The following is a 20,800-nucleotide window of genomic DNA, read 5'->3' on the forward strand; positions in this document are numbered from 1 at the left end:
CAAACTAAAAAGTTTCTGCACAATAAACAATCAACAAAATGAAAAGGCAACCTACGAAACAGAAGAAAATATTTGCCAACTCTGTATCTAATAAAGAGTTAATCAGCAAAATATATAAGGAACTCCTACAGCTTAATAGCCAAAACTCAGATAACCTGGTTAAAAACTGGGCTAAGGACTTGAATAGACATTTACCCAAAGAAGACATACAAATGGCCGGCAGGTGTATGAAAAAAATCTCAACAATCCTAATCATCAGGGAAATGCAAATCAAAACCACAGTGAGGTATCACCTCATACTCATTAGGACGGCTTTTATTTAAAAAAAAAAATCACATAACAAATGCTGGTAAGGACATGGAGAAAGGGGACCCTCGTATACTGTTGGTGAGGTTGTCAATTGGTGTGCCTCAAAAAAGTATGAAGGTTTCTCAAAAAACTAAAAAGAGAACTACCATGTGATCCAGAAACTCCACTCCTGGATATATATCCAAAGGAAATGAAAACAGGATCTAGAAGAGATATTAGCACTTCCATGCTGCAGCATTATTCACAATAACTAAGACATAGAAGCAATCTATTTTTTATTATTTTTTTTGAAGTACGCGGGCCTCTCACTGTTGTGGCCTCTCCCGTTGCGGAGCACAGGCTCAGCGGCCATGGCTCACGGGCCTGGCCGCTCCGCGGCATGTGGGATCTTCCCAGACCTGGGCACGAACCTGTGTCCCCTGCAATGGCAGACGGACTCTCAACCACTGCGCTACCAGGGAAGCCCAGAAGCAATCTAAATGTCCATCAACAGATGAACCGTGAATTTTGGGGGGAAGATGGCGTAAGAGTAAGACATGGAGATCACCTTCCTCCCCACAGATACACCAGAAATACATCTACACGTGGAACAACTCCTACAGAAAACCTACTGAACGCTGGCAGAAGACCTCAGACCTCCCAAAAGGCAAGAAACTCCCCCACGTACCTGGGTAGGGCAAAAGAAAAAAAGAAAAAACAGAGATAAAAGAATAGGGATGGGACCTGCACCAGTGGGAGGGAGCTGTGAAGGAGGAAAGGCTTCCACACACTAGAAGCCCCTTCGTGGGCGGAGACAGCGGGTGGCGGAGGGGGTGAGCTTCGAAGCCACGGAAGACAGTGCAGCAACAGGGGTGCGGAAGGCAAAGCAGGGAGATTCCCGCACAGAGGATCGGTGCCGACTGGCACTCACCAGCCCGAGAGGCTTGTCTGCTCACCTGCCAGGGTGCGCGGGGCTGCGAGCTGAGGCTCAAGCTTTGATTGGAGCGCAGGGAGCGGACTGGGGTTGGCGGCGTGAATACAGCCTGAAGGGGTTAGTGCACCACGCCTAGCCGGGAGGGAGTCCGGGAAAAGGTCTGGAGCTGCCGAAGAGGCAAGAGACTTTTTCTTCCCTCTTTGTTTCCTGGTGCGCGAGGAGAGGGGATTAAGAGCGCTGCTTAAAGGAGCTCCAGAGACGGGTGCGAGCCGCGGCTAAAAGCGCGGACCCCAGAGACAGGCAGGAGACGCTAGGGCTGCTGCTGCCGCCACCAAGAACCCTGTGTGCGAGCACAGGTCACTATCCACACCTCCCTTCCAGGGAGCCTGTGCAGCCCGCCACTGCCAGGTTCCTGGGATCCAGGGACAACTTCCCCGGAGAACGCACAGCAAGCCTCAGGCTGGTGCAATGTCACGTTGGCCTCTGCCGCCGCAGGCTCAGCCCCGCACTCCGTGCCCCTCCCTCCCCGCGGCCTGAGGGAGCCAGAGCCCCCGAATCAGCGGCTCCTTTAACCCCGTCCTGTCTGAGCGAAGAACAGACGCCCTCCGATGACCTACACGCAGAGGCGGGGCCAAATCCAAAGCTGAACCCCAGGAGCTGTGCGAACAAAGAAGAGAAAGGGAAATCTCTCCCAGCAGTCTCAGAAGCAGCGGATTAAAGCTCCACAATCAACTTGATGTACCCTGCATCTGTGGAATACATGAATAGACAACGAATCATCCCAAAATGAGGAGGTGGGCTTTGAGAGCAAGATTTATGATTTTTCCCCTTTTCCTCTTTTTGTGAGTGTGTATGTGTATGCTTCTGTATGAGAGTTTGTCTGTATAGCTTTGCTTCCACCATTTGTCCTAAGGTTCTATCCGTCTGTTTTTTTAAAAATTTTTTTTCTTAATAATTATTTTTTAATTTAACAACTTTATTATATTTCACTTTATTTTACTTTATCTTCTTTCTTTCTTTCTTTTTTCCTTACTTCGCTCCTTCCTTCCTTCCTTCCTTCCTTCCTCCCACTGTCCCTCCCTCCCTCCCTTTCTTTCTTTCCTTCTTTTCTTCTTTCTTTCTTTCTTCCTTCCTTTCTTTCTTTCTTTCTTTCTTTCTTCCTACTTCTACTAATTCTTTCTCTCTACTTTTTCTCCCTTTTATTCTGAGCTGTGTGGATGAAAGGCTCTTGGTGCTTCAGCCAGGAGTCAGTGCTGTGCCTCTGAGGTGGGAGAGCCAACTTCAGGACACTGATCAACAAGAGACCTCCCAGCTCCACATAATATCAAATGGTGAAAATCTCCCAGAGATCTCCATCTCAAGGCTAAGACCCAGCTACACTCAACGACCAGCAAGCTATAGTGTTGGACACCCTATGCCAAACAACTAGCAAAACAGGAACACAACACCACATATTAGCAGAGAGGCTGCCTAAAATCATAATAAGTCCACAGACACCCCAAAACACACCACCAGACGTGGACCTTCCCACCAGAAAGACAAGATCCAGCCTCATCCACCAGAACACAGGCACTAGTCCCCTCCACCAGGAAGCCTACACAACCCACTGAACCAACCTTAGCCACTGGGGACAGACACCAAAAACAACGGGAACTACGAACCTGCAGCCTGCAAAAAGGAGACTCCAAACACAGTAAGATAAGCAAAATGAGAAGACAGAAAAACACACCGCAGATGAAGAAGCAAGATAAAAACCCAACAGACCTAACAAATGAAGAGGAAATAGGCAGTCGACCTGAAAAAGAATTCAGAATAATGATAGTAAAGATGATCCAAAATCTTGGAAATAGAATAGAGGAAATGCAAGAAACATTTAACAAGGATCTAGAAGAACTAAAGATGAAACAAGCAACGATGAACAACACAATAAATGAAATAAAAAATACTCTAGAAGGGATCAATAGCAGAATAACTGAGGCAAAAGAACGGATAAGTGACCTGGAAGATAAAATAGTGGAAATAATTACTGCAGAGCAGAATAAAGAAAAAGGAATGAAAAGAACGGAGGACAGTCTCAGAGACCTCTGGGACAACATTAAACGCACCAACATTCGAATTATAGGGGTTCCAGAAGAAGAAGAGAAAAAGAAAGGGACTGAGGAAATATTTGAAGAGATTATAGTTGAAAACTTCCCTAATATGGGAAAGGAAATAGTTAATCAAGTCCAGGAAGCACAGAGAGTCCCATACAGGATAAATCCAAGGAGAAACACGCCAAGACACATATTAATCAAACTGTCAAAAATTAAATATAAAGAAAGCATATTAAAAGCAGCAAGGGAAAAACAACAAATAACACACAAGGAAATCCCCATAAGGTTAACAGCTGATCTTTCAGCAGAAACTCTGCAAGCCAGAAGGAAGTGGCAGGACACATTTAAAGTGATGAAGGAGAAAAACCTGCAACGAAGATTACTCTACCCAGCAAGGATCTCATTCAAATTTGATGGAGAAATTAAAACCTTTACAGACAAGCAAAAGCTGAGAGAGTTCAGCACCACCAAACCAGCTTTACAACAAATGCTAAAGGAATTTATCTAGGCAAGAAACACAAGAGAAGGAAAAGACCTACAATAACGAACCCAAAACAATTTACAAAATGGGAATAGTAACATACATATCGATAATTACCTTACATGTAAATGGACTAAATTCTCCCACCAAAAGACACAGATTGGCTGAATGGATACAAAAACAAGACCCATATATATGCTGTCTACAAGAGACCCACTTTAGACCTAGAGACACATACAGACTGAAAGTAAGGGGATGGAAAAAGATATTCTATGCAAATGGAAACCAAAAGAAAGCTGGAGTAGCAATTCCCATATCAGACAAAATAGATTTTAAAATAAAGACTATTAGAAGAGACAAAGAAGGACACTACATAATGATCAAGGGATCGATCCAAGAAGAAGATATAACAATTGTAAATCTTTATGCACCCAACATAGGAGCACCTCACTACATAAGGCAAATACTAACAGCCATAAAAGGGGAAATTGACAGTAACACATTCATAGTAGCGTACTTTAACACCCCACTTTCAACAATGGACAGATCATCCAAAATGAAAATAAATAAGGAAACAGAAGCTTAAAATGATACAATAAACAAGATGGACTTGACTGATATTTATAGGACACTCCATCCAAAAACAACAGAATACACATTTTTCTCAAGTGCTCATGGAACATCTCCAGGATAGATCATATCTTGAGTCACAAATCAAGCCTTGTTATATTTAAGAAAATTGAAATTGTATCAAGTATCTTTTCCGACCATAACACTATGAGACTAGATATCAATTACAGGAAAAGATCTCTAAAAAATACAAACACATGGAGGCTAACCAATACACTGCTGAATAACGAAGTGATCACTGAAGAAATCAAAGAGGGAATCAAAAAATACCTCGAACCAAATGACAACGGAGACACGACGACCCAAAACCTATGGGATGCAGAAAAAGCAGTTCTAACAGGGAAGTTTATAGCAATACAAGCCCACCTTAAGAAACAGGAAACATCTCGAATAAACAACCTAACCTTGCACCTACAGCAATTAGGGAAAGAACAAAAAACCCCCAAAGTTAGCAGAAGGAAATAAATCATAAAAATCAGACCAGAAATAAATGAAAAAGAAATGAAGGAAACCATAGCAAAGATCAATAAAACTAAAACCTGGTTCTTTGAGAAGATAAAGAAAATTGATAAACCATTAGCCAGACTCATCAAGAAAAAAACGGAGAAGACTCAAATCAATAGAATTAAAAACGAAAAAGGAGAAGTGACAACTGACACTGCAGAAATACAAAAGATCATAAGAGATTACTACAAGCAACTCTATGCCAATAAAATGGACAACCTGGAAGAAATGGACAAATTCTTAGAAATGCACAACCTGCCAAGACTGAATCAGGAAGAAATAGAAAATATGAACAGACCAATCACAAGCACTGAAATTGAAACTGTGATTAAAAATCTTCCAACAAACAAAAGCCCAGGACCAGATGGCTTCACAGGCGAATTCCATCAAACATTTAGTGAAGACCTAAAACCTATCCTTCTCAAACTCTTCCAAAATATAGCAGAGGGAGGGAACACTCCCAAACTCATTCTACAAGGCCACCATCATCCTGATACCAAAAGCAGACAAAGATGTCACAAAGAAAGAAAACTACAGGCCAATATCACTGATGAACATAGATGCAAAAATCCTCAACAAAATACTAGCAAACAGAATCCAACAGCACATTAAGAGGATTATACACCATGATCAAGTGGGGTTTATTCCAGGAATGCAAGGATTCTTCAAAATACGCAAATCAATCAATGTGATAAACCATATTAACAAATTATAGGAAAAAAACCATATGATCATCTCAATAGATGCAGAGAAAGCTTTCGACAAAATTCAACACCCATTTATGATAAAAACCCTGCAGAAAGTAGGCATAGAGGGAACTTTCCTCAACATAATAAAGGCCATATATGACAAACCCACAGCTAACATCATCCTCAGTGGTGAAAAACTGAAACCATTTCCACTAAGATCAGGAGCAAGACAAGGTTGCCCACTCTCACCACTCTTATTCAACATGGTTTTGGAAGTTTTAGCCACAGCAATCAGAGAAGAAAAGGAAATAAAAGGAATCCAAATCGGCCAAGAAGAAGTAAAGCTGTCACTGTTTGCAGATGACATGATACTATACATAGAGAATCCTAAAGATTCTACTCTAGTAGAAAACTACTAGAGTTAATCAGTGAATTTGGTAAAGTAGCAGGATACAAAATTAATGCACAGAAATCTCTGGCATTCCTATACACTAATGATGAAAAATCTGAAAGAGAAATCAAGAAAACACTCCCATTTACCATTGCAACCAAAAGAATGAAATATCTAGGAATAAACCTACCTAAGGAGACAAAAGACCTGTATGCAGAAAATTATAAGACACTGATGAAAGAAATTAAAGATGATACAAATAGATGGAGAGATATACCAAGTTCTCGGATTGGAAGAATCAACATTGTGGAAATGACTCTACTACCCAAAGCACTCTACAGATTCAATGCAATCCCTATCAAAATACCACTGGCATTTTTCACAGAACTGGAACAAAAAAATTCACAATTTGTATGGAAACACAAAAGACCCTGAATAGCCAAAGCAATCTTCAGAACGAAAAACAGAGCTGGAGGAATCAGGCTCCCTGACTTCAGACTATACTACAAAGCTACAGTAATCAAGACAGCATGGTACCTGCACAAAAACAGAAAGATAGATCAATGGCACAGGATAGAAAGCCCAGAGATAAACCCACGCACATATGGTCACCTTATCTTTGATAAAGGAGGCAGGAATGTACAGTGGAGAAAGGACAGCCTCTTTAGTAAGTGGTGCTGGGAAAACTGGAGAGGTACATGTAAAAGTATGAGATTAGATCACTCCCTAACACCATACACAAAAATAAGCTCAGTATGGATTAAAGACCTAAATGTAAGGCCAGATACTATAAAACTCTTAGAGGAAAACATAGGCAGAACATTCTATGACATAAATCACAGCAAGATCCTTTTTGACCCACCTCCTAGAGAAACGGAAATAAAAACAAAAATAAACAAATGGGACCTAGTGAAACTTCAAAGCTTTTGCACAGCAAAGGAAACCATAAACAAGACGAAAAGACAACCCTCAGAATGGGAGAAAATATTTGCCAACAAAGCAACTGACAAAGGATTAATTTCCAAAATTTACAAGCAGCTCATGCAGCTCAATAACAAAAAAACAAACAACCCAATACAAAAATAGGCAAAAGACCTAAGTAGACATTTCTCCAAAGAAGATATACAGACTGCCAACAAACACATGAAAGAATGCTCAACATCATTAATCATTAGAGAAATGCAAATCGAAACTACAATGAGATATCATCTCACGCCAATCAGAATGGCCATCATCAAAAAATCTAGAAACAATAAATGTTGGAGAGGGTGTGGGGAAAAGGGAACACTCTTGCACTGCTGGTGGGAATGTGAGTTGGTACAGCCACTATGGAGAACAGTATGGAGGTTCCTTAAAAAACTACAAATAGAACTACCATATGACCCAGCAATCCCACTACTGGGCATATACCCTGAGAAAACCATAATTCAAAAAGAGTCATGTACGAAAATGTTCATTGCAGCTCTATTTACAATAGCCTGGAGAAGGAAACAACCTAAGGTCCATCATCGGATGAATGGATAAAGAAGATGTGGCACATCCATACAATGGAATATTACTCAGCCATAAAAAGAAATGAAATTGAGCTATTTGTAATGAGGTGGATAGACCTAGAGTCTGTCATACAGAGTGAAGTAAGTCAGAAAGAGAAAGACAAGTACCGTATGCTAACACATATATATGGAATTTAAGAAAAGAAAATGTCATGAAGAACCTAGGGGTAAGACAGGAATAAAGACACAGACCTACTAGAGAACGGACTTGAGGATATGGGGAGGGGGAAGGGCAAGCTGTGACAAAGCGAGAGAGGCATGGACATATATACACTACCAAACGTAAGGTAGATAGCTAGTGGGAAGCAGCCTCATAGCACAGGGAGATCAGCTCGGTGCTTTGTGACCGCCTGGAGGGGTGGGATAGCGAGGGTGGGAGGGAGGGAGAAACAAGAGGGAAGAGATATGGGAACATATGTATATGTATAACTGATTCACTTGGTTATAAAGCAGAAACTAACACACCATTGTAAAGCAATTATACCGCAATAAAGATGTTAAAAAAAAACAACAACTGATGAACTGTAAAAGAAAACATGGTATATGCATACAATAGCATATTATATAACTAAAAAAGAAGGCAATCCCGCCGTTTACAACAACATGAGTGAATTTGGAGAACATTATGCTAAGTGAAAAAAGCCAGACACAGAAGAAAAAATACTACATGATATCACTTATGTGATGAATCTAAAATAGTTAAACTCATAGAAGCAGAGTGGTTGCCAAGGGCTTGGGGGAGGGGGAAACAGCTAGGTATTTATAAAACGGTACAACGTTTCAGTTTTACAAGATTAATAGATCCTAAAGAGGTACTGTACAGCATAGTGCCTATAGTTACTACTGTATTGTGTACTCAAAAATTTGCTAAGAAGGTAGATCTCATACAACATGTTCTTATCACAAAATAACAAATAATAATATAATATATAATAAATAATAATATATAATTAATAATATAACAAATGTAATATCACATGTAATAACATGTAATAATAAATACATCACTTTTGGAAGTCATTAATAGCTTCATGGCACAGATTGTGGTTATGGGTTCACGGGAGTAGACTTATCTCCAAACTCATCAAGTTGTACATATTAATTATGTGCAGCTTTTTTAAGTTAGAGAACTTTTTTTAAAAAAAGGAATGTAGGGACTTCCCTGGTGGTGCAGTGGTTAAGAATCAGCCTGCCAGTGCAGGGGACATGGGTTCGAGCCCTGGGCTGGGAGGATCCCACGTGCCGCGGGGAGGCTGAGCTCGTGTGCCACAACTACTGAAGCCCACGTGCCTGAAGCCCATGCTCTGCAACAAGGAGGGGCCACTGCAATGAGGCCCGTGCACTGCAATGAAGAGTGGCCCCCGCTCTCCACAACTGAAGAAAGCCCACATGCAGCAATGAAGACCCAACGCAGCCAAAAATAAAAATAAATTAAAAAAAAAAAAAGGAATGTATACTGGAGAAAACGAATATAATAATAGCATATTCCTTGGTAAAAAAAATTAAGTGTGTAAATATAAGGACTAGAACAATATATACAATATATTTACATTATTTTTAAGAAGAATCATAACAAAAACATGCTAAAATTTCACCCCAAAATATAACCATCAATATACCAAAAACGTATCACATATCATTATATGCTAATAGCCATTTAAAATTACTGGAAGGATAGGTACTAAACTATTTTTAACAGAAGTTACCTCTTTCTCTGGGGACTGGTATTGGGTAGGTAGAAAGGAGTAGGAAAATGGCAAGGAGACCCTTTCACTTTGTATTCTATATATTTCTGCATTGTTTGAATTAACTGAAACAATAATTAATTATAACTTATTGAAAATAAAACCAAATATTAAAAATTACAACCTTCTTATAGGTGACAATTTTCACACATTGAAATGGCATAGTAAGCAACCAACAAACACTTAGAAAATGTTTGGTGTGTATTATTCTTACCATCTCAGAAAACTATATTCTTCAGAATTCCCTGGCAGTCTGGTGGTTAGGACTCCGTGCTCTCACTGCTGAGGCCCAGGTTCAATCTTGTTTGGGGAACTAATATCCCACAAGCCATGCAGCCAAAAAAAAAGACCCAGCCTTATCAATCTGACCTGGGACACTGATGGGCAATACGCACTTCTGGGCTCCTGAGGTTGAAGGCTTTGTGGTGCTACATCACAGCTGAACTCCTTCTGCCCAGGCCTGCTCCCCGGCTTATGTTAAAAAACAACAACAACTATATTCTTGTTCAATCTTTTGATATTTGATTGCTTTTCAGTGTATTCATATAATTATTATTGAAATTTCCCAAATTTCTTTTGTTGAAAAGGTTCATTTCAAAGTTCTTTGGAAGCAACTATACTCCAGGAAAAATTAAAAACAAACAAACAAAAAACCCCAAAGTTCTTTGGAGTTTGTATTCATTTTAGATTGGGCCATGTTTCTTTTCTCTTAAAATGAAAAATAGCGATGTTTTCTAACTACCTCTGATAATGTTCACACACACTGCCTTTTGTTTTGGAACCTTCTCAAGGGCAAATGGATATTTGTCTGGTGTTCTATGTGCGACCTGTCCTTGTGCCACTTTTCCAGTGTGATGTGGAAAGAACAGCTGTCATCTGTCCTGGGAATTCTGCCTAGAGTCTGGCACCATGGCAATTTACCCAGGCTGCTTTGGGGGAAGACGTCTGAGATTTCATGATAATAGTAATTGTGAACTAGAAAGACACTAGAACTGGAGGAGTTAAAGGGAGATCTCACAGAGGATTAAGAATTTGATGTAAGTCAACTATACTTCAATTAAAAAAAAAGAATTTGAGATGATTCTTGGAACCAGGCAGACTTAAGTGTATTTTTGAAGTTAGCTTTATTTTATTATTATATTCTAAAACATAAGGGATGATTTTCTAACAAGAATTCTATGGGGAACTTGTGAACCTGGATAATATTTAAATAAGGTTACTGAAAATAAAAGTGAAAACAATCACTGAGAATTGTATCGCTTTGAGTTTGAAGGAAAGCTGCACATAAGACAATACATTCCGTCCTTTGGAAGCTTGTGTCCTTATATGAGAGAGATTGCTAGAGGAGTGGTGAGAAAACGGTAGTATGTATGTCATGAAAGCATAGCTAATAAGCTAACAAGTTCTAGTAAACATAAAAATGTTAAAAGATGGAAATATATTAAAAGAGGTATTATATGTAAAATCTATTAAATGTAAAATGTATAAAAGATTAAAATCCATGTATCTATGTAAAAAAGAGAAAAAATCCTCAACACTCTGGAGGAGCTTTGATCAACCACTACAAATAATAACCTATTTACATATAATCTAGAATGAATACTAAGTAACAACGACAAAATATTTTCACTATCGTATTTTGCTTTGCCTTTGGAATACAAAGTGATGGAGTAAAGTACTTGGTGCTGCCTGCTTTGGCTGGAAGAACACCAGGACCACCTAGTGGATTTTCCATTTACTGCACTACCCTTATGCTTTAGTTATTACTAAATTGTAACTGCTGAGATAAGCCTTAAAGTGAAATCAGTAGTCATGATCTCTTTGTGGCTTATAACCGAAACAGTAACTGTTAATCATCAGACAAAACTGTCCCTGAATACTCGAAGAGAAGTCCCTGCCCACCAAACACTCACCAACTAGCACGGTGCTGCACTTAGAAGCACAGCCAGAGTTAAACATTTGGCTGCTGAGATATACACCTGGAACTTTAAATTTTCCGTGAAAGTCGGCAAACAAGGTAAACTGCAGAACCTCATCTGCATTCATGGAAGAGGCATCTTTTCAATGAACAAGAGTAGAGAACTCTGCAGAGCACAAGCCAAGGGGTTACACTAGCAGCTTGACCTTTATATAAATCTGTGGGTACACAAACTCGGGTTTATAATCAATTTCGTTTTTGGAGCAAAGTAGCTCATATGGTTACAGTGTGTCCTGGCCATTCTGTATCCCATGGCTGAGCCAGCTGGGTCTCTGCCTCTCTGTGGTGGTGACAGATGTTTCATATTTTTATTTGGGGTGATGGTTCAGAGAAATAACAAACATTCTGGGAAAAGATACTTTGGTGAGATGCAGAAGGTTATACAGCATCCAATTTTAGTAAATTCTGATGTTGAGTCAAACATTAATTGAATATCATGATTTTTTATGTATCAAAAGAAAAAGAACACCAGGATCTAAGGAGAATGAGAAAGTTGATGCGATTTGAACCTGTGGGTGGGCTGTTTAACTGTGAAGCAGATGGTAGGCTTTAGGCTATGAGGTTGGTGATTTTCAGCCAGGCACCATGTGTGAAAGGCACGTGCATGGGCTGGCCTCTCCCAAGGCTGCATGGCTGGGGCTGCATGGGTGCCATCAGAGGAAATCTGTGGTGCTGAGACTGCAGCTCTACTAGTCTGCTAACAATTCCCATCTGAGTTTCTTCTCCCTACAGTGTGAAGGAGGTCAGGTGGACACTCTCTGAGGTCTGAAATTTCGAACTGTGATTTTTACAAGAGTGATGATCTCTTCTGAACTCCTTGGGAGCTAAGATAGGAACGATTCAGTTCACAAGAATAAAGCCCAATTCCTCTTCTTGTCGGAGTATCCAGTAAAATGCTAAGAAATGTGTGTGTAGAAGAGAAAAGGAAGAAGAGGAACAGAAGGGAGAATCAAAGATGGAGCAAAAACTTAGAAATGCAGAAAAAGATGAGGCACATGAATAATAACAACAAAACAACAACCGATAGGATGGAGTGTAGAGAGAGGGAAGGACAGGACCTCAGAGAAGTCCAGGGGAAGGGCTTCCACATGAAGGGCTTCTGCATAAAGAGCTTCATTTCCCAAGCTAGGCTGCCAGACTTCTGAGGGTCCATGAAGATAATAACGAGAGAGTGTTTAGCTGTTTCTAATATTTTGAAAAGCCCATTATTCTAACTCTAAGCACACACAGGAATTTGCAATTTTAAATTTTCTGGTGTGCTTCTTTGTTTCCTGGGTCCATGGAGGCAGGACCATGTCTCTTTTACTGACCATGGAATAATCAGCACCACTGTTGTGCAACAGAGCCCGATGGTTAGAGCTGCATGCTCTGGAGCACAGACTTCCTGCTTCCCACATTGCTTCAACCACTTACTACCCATTGCATATATGCTGCCAATTGGCTGTCCTAACAAACATGTCAAGATCCCTTTTGCCCTGCGGCCTTCCATTATAGAGGCTTGAAAATGAAAAGAAAAAGACCTTGCATTTTACTTTCCTAGTCTCTCTTGCTGCTAGGGGTGGCCACATGACATAGACTTGGCCAATGAGAGGTGAGTAGAAAAGCAGCGAGGGATTCTTGGAAGGCTCTGACTCCCTGCTGAAGGGGGCAGAAGCAGATAACACTACCATTTCTCGCATCTTCTTAACATAAATGCTTGGATATGCTTAAATGCTTATGTTATGCTTAACATAAATGCTTCTTAACATGATGCTTGGATACAGGGCAGCCATTGTGCGCTCATGAGGGAAAAGGTCAGGCAGTTCTCAGAGATGCTAGCCCTGACATTGCTGAGCCACGGAACCAACACTCGGAACAAATGACTTCCCAGTTATTGTTATATGAGAGAAATAAATGTTTATTTGTTTCAGTGACTGTAAGTTGGGCTTTCTGTTACTTTTAGACAAAAGCATGCTGTTATAACAGTTGTGTGACTGAGCAAGTTACTTTATCCTGCTTCAATATACTCATTTGAAAATGGGGATTATAGCAGTATCTTCTTTATAGGGTTATTACAAAGATTAAAGGAGATAATATATATAAAGAGCACAAAGTAAGCGCTACATAAGGGTAAACTGTTACTTTTATTACTATTTTGATCATGGGCTCTCAATAAATCTTGGCTGAATGAGTGGAGGAGAAGATCAGACCCAAAGGGTATGGCTTGAACCCAAGTAGCAGTAAGATGACTCAATTTTTCTGCTTGAGAAAAATGAGAAAATGGGGAGAGATGAGAAGGAGGGGGCGAATGAGGGAGGGCTAAAGAGCAGCCAGGTGGGTGCTATGTTGGGGTGAGATGGCCCATGAAAAATCTCCCATGGAGGATGGTTGACGTGCTGGTGCCAAGTATCAGAAGTATGGCCCACGCATACCAGCATCAAGTAGACACTGAATAAACATTGGTTGGCTCACTGAATAAATGAATGAACTGTTAGGGTGCTTACTGAAAAAGAACTTGCTATCTCTTCCTTTAAACTAAAGAGATAGAAGTGACAGAAGGTTTTTCTCCAGTGCCATCTGCACATCTTTTACAATATTTGCCTGAAATTATGTGGGTGAAGATGTATTGCTCTATAATTGCCTGTGCCCTTGCAAGGAGCAGGTAAGAACATCCGGTGAGGGCAGAAGCAGAAGCAGAAGGAACAGATTTCCCACAGAGTAAAATAGTCTGTTGTCATAAAAAGCCCCTTGACGTAACATGAGAGAAAATGAAAAAGAGAACCTACAGAAGAGAAGCAGATACCTCCTAATAGGTGCATATCTCCAAGCCTTCCCACCAGGAGCCAGCTGCTCATCAAACAAGGAACAAATGAGTGATCATGACTGGCTCCCACCATGCCCCAGCACCGGGGCTGGAGAGCATTGTAAGAACATCACTTTCACCGCCCTGGCCCTGTGTGACAGTCAGGATGTCATGTCAGAATTACCCAGCACAAACTGCTCCTTTGCATCTGCATTCACCCAAGCCTTCTCTGAGGAGGCTCAGTGCATTTCTAATCCATCCTAAAAACATGTGCAGAAAGCAAGGAAAATTTGAAACATATAAAAGGCTTAGTTACGGGATTATAAAGTGGATGCCTCCACACGAAGGATTAACTTTGATGCACATCTTTCTGAACATTATTTGCATCACAACTTGACATGAATGCCTCAAGTCTGGCCCTTTTACTCCCCTGTCCTCTTTCTGCATCTCTCCTTCTCCCTCTGGATTACTTTGGCTTGAATTTTGTGTGCATCTTTAAATGTGGTAAGCAAACGGAAAGCAAAATCCCCTTTGAATAGTGAATGGACTTGCATTTCTGTTTAGGGATGTGTATTTGCCCTTGGGCTCTATAAGGATGAGACATAAAATAAAACCTTGATACAGATGGGACACACACACACACACACACAAACACATGCGCCACACTACTCAAAGCAGATGTGAGTCAAAAACATATGCTGATAAACTTGATTTGCCGATGGCATTTTGAGCTGTGAGCCCGCTCAGTACATTTGAAGGGTTTGGCATACTATCTCTTCATGGGAATAAATAGATAGCGGGGATAAACAATAATGCTGAAAGTCTTTTTCCAACGACTGAAGAAATGGAGAGAAATCAGCATCTTGTCCACCCCCTCCAAACAAAGCCCCATGGTTGAGGCTTAGGTCAAATCCTATAACTTTGGTCATATTACAATGTAGAAACACTTTAAGACAGACTACACGGGGATGCAGGAAAAGAGAGAGCACAAACCTTCAGAATCATGGAGCTTTGACCAAAGCTCTCTCTCCTTAACTTGCCTTAAGATTTTGCCAGCTGAAGCTTTGTTTCTTCTAGCTGTAACTTACTCCATCCTATAGCACCAGTACTTTGAGAAATTAACTGATTCATTAATTTCACAAATATTTATTGAGTGCCAGACACTAGCAAAGGAGATACAGTATCTGCTTGTGAAGGAGTCATGGCTAACAACACTGCCCTGCGTGAATGAATTTGAACTTGATTTCATATTAGGATAAGAGTAGAGCCTCACAGGTGGGCATGTTCATGAGGTTTATGCCCTCTTCCTCCTCATTCCTGTAAGCATTTATCTGGGGCCCATCTGTACGTGGGCTGTGCTGGGTGCAATGCCAAAGGGCAAAGCAAGTTAAGGGGCAACAGTCCTGTTCAACAGACCATGGACTTGCGATCAGAAGCAGGTCTACTTCACTTCGCTGTACAGTAGAAACTAACGCAACATTGCAAAACAACTATACCCCAATAAAAAAAAAAAAGGAAAGAAACAAGTCTCCTTCCTTTTGTTGTAACTCCTGCCATGTGTGGGCTCAGTCTGAAATTGCTTCTGGAATCTCAGAAATAAGGGAAGGCAAAAAATCTCAAATATGCTTTGAGATCTGCTTGTAGATTTTGATAACCATGATGATACTAATAAAACAATATTAATATTGTGTTTTTATTATGTGCCAGGCAATGTTCTAAACACTTTAAATGTCTTAATTCACTTATTCCTCTGTCATTTAGTATAAATACCACTATTAGCCTTATTATTCATATGAAGAAACTGAGGCACTGAGTTAAAACTACTCACTTTTTTATATGAAGTTAATTTCAATATTTTAAGTGATCCAATATATCCAAAATATTATGATTTCAACATGTAATCAATGTAAATACTATTAATGAGCATTTTACATTCTTTTTATTTTGTAGTAAGTCTTAGAAAGCCAGTGTATATTTTAATTAATTAATTAATTAATATATATTTAAAACCCACTCACTTTTAACTGTTAGTCTATCAGGCAAGCTAACCCCAAGGACCACACAAATTCCTAACTACTAAGTTGTGTCGCTTCTCAGTCACTCTGCCAAAAAATACATAAACGGACAGCTTCTACAATTAAATCCAGAATATCAAGTTGCTCTAATAAAGCATAAAAATAGGTTATTCTCTTGCTTTTGTTCCACTGTTTTTGTTTTTCTCCAAATAAGACCAAGTCTTTAATCCATAGTTACCTTAAGAATGTGACGTAAGAGTTGGAGCTGTCTACCTACTCACCAGCTGTTTTTATAGGAAGATGATCAGGAACTAGTTATGAAAGAATCATATTGTTTAATCTGGCATCAGAGCACTTGAGAAACCACAGACCTGGTGAGTTAGAAAATATGTAGGCAGAAATGATGTCTCCATGGAAACAGATGTGAAGATTCAAGTGAATACTAGGTCCATTAGACTTTTCATGAACGCAGCGGCAGATTTTGTTGTTTTTTTTTGACACTTCTATAACCTGTTTATTGAGGAGACTGACCATGGTGAGGAGGAAGCCAGAAACACATTTTCCTCTCTAGTCACTGCTTCTAACTCTTCTATGTCCAATCTCCTACCTCTTCTACATGATATCTCTCAATGACATGTTGGGAAGGCACATACAGTCACTGAAAGTTCTGTCTGGTCGTTTAATATTACAACCTCACATCCAGTTCAAGACTTTCCACTGCTCCATTTATGGCTAGACCTGTAACTCAAGGGCCTGATGTGGGGCTGCTCTACTTCTAGGATACCTCCCTTCCGCTTCCTGCAAGACCCAATGCTTCTTGTTTTGGAGGCTGGGAGAGAGGATGGGATGGGGTAACGCATTTTGCTTCCTCCATTGGTTTTGCTGCTTCTCTGGCTCACACCAAAGGCATACCTCCCGGCGTTAGCTGTCTCAGGGACATGTGTGGGTTCTCTAGGGTCCCTTACATGAGAGGGTTCAATCGTGTTCAGCCCCCCTCAGCAACCTCAGCCACCCATAACCTGTAACTGCACTGCCTGCATTTTCCTGCCCAGTGGGCACCTTACTAACCTGTGGGTTGGGTTGTGGGAGAAGGAGTGTTGATATAGTAGGAAGAGTTTTGCTACTTAGTGAGCCCTAAAGAAAATATTTGGTAGATGTTCTGTTTGTAATGTGAGACACTTAACAACTCTTTTGCCCAGCTTTGGGCCCCAGGCACCAGTTCTTAGACCAAAAGAAAATTCTCTTTTGTATCCTGATCATAATAATAAACTTTGAGCTGAGGACACGAGGAGGGGGAAGGGTAAGCTGGGACGAAGTGAGAGAGTGGCATGGACATATATACACTACCAAATGTAAAATAGATGGCTAGTGGGAAGCAGCCACATAGCACAGGGAGATCAGCTCGGTGCTTTGTGACCACCTAGAGGGGTGGGACAGGGAGGGTGGGAGGGAGACGCAAGAGGGAGGGGATATGGGGATATATGTATATGTACAGCTGATTCACTTTGTTATACAGCAGAAACTAACACACCATTGTAAAGCAATTATATTCCAATAAAGATGTTAAAAAATAATAAACTTTGATCAAAGCCTTAGGATAAGAAAGCATCAGGAGTTCTTTCTTCTCTCTTCCTTCCTTCCTCCCTCCCTTCCTTCTTTCCTTCCTTCCCTTCTTCCAAACAAAAACCATATAAATTGAAATAAGAGGGATAAAAAAAGCCTAGAAAATCAGTATTTCTTAGTGTCACTGACAGAACTTTAACAGAGCAGAGGAGTTTGGAATATTAGAAGATAAACAGTTTTAGTTTTCTGAGGATTTTGGTGGTATTTCTACCTGCTTAAATCTTGGACTGTACTTTTCCATGCCCAGGAAGCCACCTACAGCCCAGCTGATACTGCAATCAGCCACTGGGACTTTCTCACACTCTGAGCTCAACCTGCTTTTTTAAAAAAAATTTATGCCTTTGATTTTATTTTATCATATTAAAATTGCTATCCTTTCTTTCTTTTTAATTTTTTTTTAAACAGCAGGTTCTTATTAGTTATCTATTATATACATATTCATCTATATATGTCAATTCCAATCTCCCAATTCATCCCACCACCACCAGCACCCACCCCCTGCCCTACTTTCCTGCCTTGGTGTCCATACATTTGTTCTCTACATCTGTGCCTCTATTTCTGCCTTGCAAACGGGTTCATCTGTACTATTTTTCTAGGTTCCACATATATGCGTTAAAATACGATATTTGTTTTTCTCTTTCTGACTTACTTCACTCTGTATGACAGTCTCTAGGTCCATCCACGTCTCTACAAATGACCCAATTTCGTTCCTTTTTATGGCTGAGTAATATTCCATCGTATATATGTGCCACGTCTTCTTTATCCATTCATCTGTCGATGGGCATTTAGGCTGCTTCTGTGACCTGGTTATTGTAAATAGTGCTGCAATGAACACTGAGGTGCATGTGTCTTTTTGAATTATGGTTTTCTCTGGCCATATGCCCAGTAGTGGGATTGCTGCGTCATACTGTAGTTCTATTTTTAGTTTTTTAAGGAACCTCCATACCGTTCTCCATAGTGGCTGTATCAATTTACATTCCCATCAACAGTGCAAGAGTGTTCCCTTTTCTCCACACCTCTTCAGCATTTGTTGTTTGTAGATTTTCTGATGATGTCCATTCTAACCAGTGTGAGGTGATACCTCATTGTAGTTTTGATTTGCATTTCCCTAATAATTAGTGATGTTGAGCAGCTTTTCATGTGGCTCTTGTCCATCTGTATGTCTTCTTTGGAGAAATGTCTATTTAGGTCTTCTGCCAATTTTTGATTGGGTTGATTGTTTTTTTGATAGTGAGCTGCATGAGCTGTTTATATATTTTGGAGATTAATCCTTTGTCCATTGATCTATTTGCAAATATTTTCTCCTATTCTGAGGGTTGTCTTTCCATCTTGTTTATAGTTTCCTTTGCTGTGCAAAAGCTTTTAAGTTTCATTAGGTACCATTTGTTTCGTTTTATTTTTATCTCCATTACTCTAAGAGGTGGATCAAAAAAGAGCTTGCTGTGAAATATGTCAAAGAGTGTTCTTCCTATGTTTCCCTCTAACAGTTTTACAGTATCTGGTCTTACCTTTAGGTCTTTAATCCATTTTGAGTTTATTTTTGTGTACGGTGTTAGGGAGTGTTCTAATTTTATTCTTTTACATGTAGCTATCCAGTTTTCCCAGCACCACTTATTGAAGAGGCTGTCTTTTCTCCATTGTATATTCTTGCCTCCTTTGTCACAGATTCGTTGATCATAGGTGCATGGGTTTATCTCTGGGCTTTCTATCCTGTTCCATTGATCTATACTTCTGTTTTTGTGCCAGTACCATATTGTCTTGATTACTGTAGCTTTGTAGTATAGTCTGATGTCTGGGAGTTTGATTCCTCCTGCTCCATTTTTTCCCCTCAAGATTGCTTTGGCCATTCAGGGTCTTTTGTGTCTCCATACAAATTTTAAGATTTTTTGTTCTATTTCTGTAAAAAATGCCATTAGTAATTTGATAGGGATTGCATTGAATCTGTAGATTGCTTTGGGTAGTACAGTCATTTTCACAATATTGAGTCTTCCAATCCAAGAACATGGTATATATTTCCAACTGTTTGTGTCATCTTTGTTTTCTTTCATCAGTGTCTTATAGTTTTCTGAGTACAGGTCTTTTACCTCCTTAGGTAGGTTTATTCCTAGGTATTTTATTCTTTTTGTTGCAATGGTGAATGGAATTGTTTCCTTAATTTCTCTTTCTGATCTTTCATTGTTAGTGTATAGGAATGCAAGAGATTTCTATGCATCAATTTTGTATCCTGAAAGTTTACCACATTCATTGATTAGCTCTAGTAGTTTTCTGGTGGCATCTTTAGGATTTTCTATGTATAGTATCATGTCATCTGCAAACAGTGACAGTTTTACTTCTTCTTTTCCAATTTGTATTCCTTTTCTTTTTCTTCTATGAATGCTGTGGCTAGGACTTCCAGAACTATGTTGAGTAATAGTGGTGAGAGGGGACATCCTTGTCTTGTTCCTGATCTTAGAGAAAATGCTTTCAGTTTTTCACCATTGAGAATGTTTGCTGTGGGTTTGTCGTATATGGCCTGTATTATGTCGAGGTAGGTTCCCTCTATGCCCACTTCCTGGAAAGTTTTTATCATAAATGGGTGTTGAATTTTGTCAAAAGCTTTTTCTGCATCTATCGAGATGATCCTATGGCTTTTACTCTTCAATTTGTTAATATGGTGTATCACACTGATTGATTTGCGTATATTCAAAATCCTTGCATCCCTGGGATAAATCCCACTTGATCAAAGATTTTCTTTGAGGGGGACCCCTCTGGCTGTGGGGTGTGCCCTCCCTATTGGCAGAAATGTGGGGGGCAGGCAAACAACAGGCTTATGATCTGGATTGTGTCCTGCACATAAACACCTGGGAGAGCAGAGCCAGGGCTGTGGCAGTGGGGAGTATATGCCACAGGAGGTGGTGATGAGACAGCGTGGCTATACAAAAGGATTCTGGCTGTGCCAACTCTAGTAGAGCCAGTAGGCAACTCTGGATCTCATAAAATCCTGCCCTTATTTGCCACTCACGACATCCCCAAATCTAGAGGGTCAGCCCTTTTCTAGCTACGGCACCTCACCAGGAAAGTCAATGCTACAGGACCTCAGGGAGCCTCGTGGTGC

General features: G+C 40.2%; 1 protein-coding gene across 18 annotated transcripts in view; it reads right to left on the reverse strand.

Moving 5' to 3' along the window:
- ANKS1B (ankyrin repeat and sterile alpha motif domain containing 1B) overlaps nucleotides 1-20,800 on the reverse strand; it is a 1,163,282-nt gene that overhangs the window by 255,538 nt on the left and 886,944 nt on the right. The gene's annotated exons all lie outside the window — the stretch shown is intronic.

This window comes from Pseudorca crassidens, chromosome 11 (assembly GCF_039906515.1).
Source record: "Pseudorca crassidens isolate mPseCra1 chromosome 11, mPseCra1.hap1, whole genome shotgun sequence".
Taxonomy (NCBI): domain Eukaryota; kingdom Metazoa; phylum Chordata; class Mammalia; order Artiodactyla; family Delphinidae; genus Pseudorca; species Pseudorca crassidens.